Source organism: Octodon degus, unplaced genomic scaffold, assembly GCF_000260255.1.
Source record: "Octodon degus isolate 3935 unplaced genomic scaffold, OctDeg1.0 scaffold00007, whole genome shotgun sequence".
NCBI classification, from domain to species: domain Eukaryota; kingdom Metazoa; phylum Chordata; class Mammalia; order Rodentia; family Octodontidae; genus Octodon; species Octodon degus.
The window spans coordinates 12886042-12888201 of record NW_004524583.1 but is presented as its reverse complement, the minus strand read 5'-3'; the positions used below and the strand labels follow the sequence as shown (position 1 = coordinate 12888201).

General features: G+C 40.4%; 1 protein-coding gene and 1 pseudogene across 5 annotated transcripts in view; one reads left to right on the top strand and one right to left on the bottom strand.

Moving 5' to 3' along the window:
• Dcaf5 (DDB1 and CUL4 associated factor 5) overlaps window positions 1-2160 on the bottom strand; it is a 137837-nt gene that overhangs the window by 99869 nt on the left and 35808 nt on the right. The gene's annotated exons all lie outside the window — the stretch shown is intronic.
• Window positions 1801-2160, top strand: part of LOC105743460 — a 6214-nt pseudogene continuing 5854 nt past the window's right edge. Inside the window, exon 1 of the transcript XR_001117282.2 lies at window positions 1801-1870. The product of XR_001117282.2 is annotated as a methylosome subunit pICln pseudogene (transcript). The remainder of the gene's footprint in view (window positions 1871-2160) is intronic.

Here is a 2160-nt window from a genome sequence, read left to right as displayed (position 1 = left end):
CGGCGGTTCTATCCCCCAGCACCACATGCCAGCCAGCCCCGCCCCCTGGTGGGCTGAGCTGGCCACACACACACACACACACACACACACACAAAATAAATAAATAAATGTTTAAAAAAAAAAAAGAAGTAAAGCCATGCTGTTATGTTGAGCTGTGGGGGACTCAGGTCAACAATTTCTGACATTGCCAGTGAAGCGGAGAACTCAATACTATTATGGACTCCTGAACTCTTTTAGATTATTTTGCTGTGTTAAAACACCTATAATATTCAAATAACAGAACAAAAAAAGGGGATACAGATGAATGTCCCTTTTGTATCTGTGTATTCAAAGTGGTTAGGAGAGATATATAGTTACATTCTCTTAATGAATAGAGTGATTTGTTCTAATGGTGTTTGTAGATGGTATGTCATGTCCGCATCTCGTACAGCAGTTAACCACTGGGAGGAACGTATGCAATGTGTTAATTATTGAAACTGTCCTACCAATTTGATTTGAAACTTTCTCATTGCTATTTATCAATAAAATTATGGAAAAAAAACACAAAGTTTAAGACTAATAGATTTTAATGTCACAGACTCTGACAAAAATCTTTGATTTGCCTTTTCTTTTTTTAATTTATGTATTTGGTATAGCATCTCACTATGCAGCTTGGACTTGTAGTGATCCTCCTGTTATCAGCCTCCCCAGCGCTAGGATTACAGGTGTGCACCACCACACCCAGACTCAATCACCAGGCTCTGTGTGCCCAAGGGCAGGCATGCGGTACCAAGGGATGAACGGTACCAAGGAATGAACCCTGGTCCCTCCTGAGCTTGCCTAAGCAGGCACTTAGTCCATTGAGCTGCTGGCCCTTATATGCTTTTTTATAATCTTTAAGAAACTTTTACTTGTTGAATTTTAGTACAGTATTAAAACATACACACAATTATTTAGGCATTAAAATACACTTTTTAGCCAGGGATATAGCTCAGTAACATAAGGGCCTGCCTGGTTAAAACAAGGTCCTAAGTTCAATTCCCCGTGCCAAGAAAGAAACAAATAAAAAGAAATGCACTCACTTTTCTAACTACATGTCTGAATAAGGCTGAATTTTCTTCTATGTTTTTGTATTTTAGGGAAAGGTCTACAGGGTGTTCAGGGTCTCACTACTAGATCAGAGTAGTAGTGACCTAACTGTTTACAGCCTCCCAAGGGCTGGGATTACAGGTGCACGCCACCACACCCAGTCTCAATTGCCATCTTGCGTGCCCTGGGTGTGGGGCCAGCATGGCAGGCCCAGGGATCGAATCCCCGGCCCTTGTGCCTGCTTACAGGCACTTTAATCCACTGAGCTATTTGGCTGGCCCTAAAAATATTTTCTATTATGACAGATACGAGCAAGATTTCAGAAAATATAATAATGGTATTCTTTTTACCTTTTTTTTTTTTTTTTTTTTTTTTTTTTTTGGTGGTACTGGGGATTGAACCCAGAGCCTTCACACTGATCTATATTCCTTAGCCGTTTTTAAACTCTGAGGCAGTCCCACTAAGTAGCTAAGTTGTCCAGGCTGGGCCTGTGAGCCACTTGCCTTAATCTCCCACAACTGTACCACCACACTCAGTTGGAAAATATACTTTTCATTAAAATAATAAGTTTAAAATTTATTATTGTTAGCATTACATGACTTTTTTGTAAGACAATTAAAAAGATATTTTATGTGTAATGGAAATATAAAAATAAGACAGACAAAAAAAATACTGGAAAAAGTGACTGTGATAAATGACTTTTAAATTTTCTCAGCCCCCCACACTGCCAAGATGCCCAAGAAGGTCAGCTCGGTTGAGGGGTCGGCAAAGGAGAAGCCCAAGAAGAGATCAGACCGGCGAGGTTGTTGGCTAAACCTGTTCCAGCTAAAGTGGCAACGAAGTCAAAAAAGGCAGCAGGAAAGGATAAATCTTCAGACAAAAAAGTGCAAGCAAAAGGGAAAAGGGGAGCGAAGGGCAAACAGGCTGAAGTGGCTAATCAAGAAACCAAGGAAGATTTATCTGCAGAAAATGGAGAAACTACAAATGAGAGTACAGTCTCTGATGAAGCAGAAGAGAAAGAAGCCAAGTCTGATTAATCACACACCATGTCTTATCAGTGCTCCCTGTCTCCCTTCTTGTACAATCCAGAGG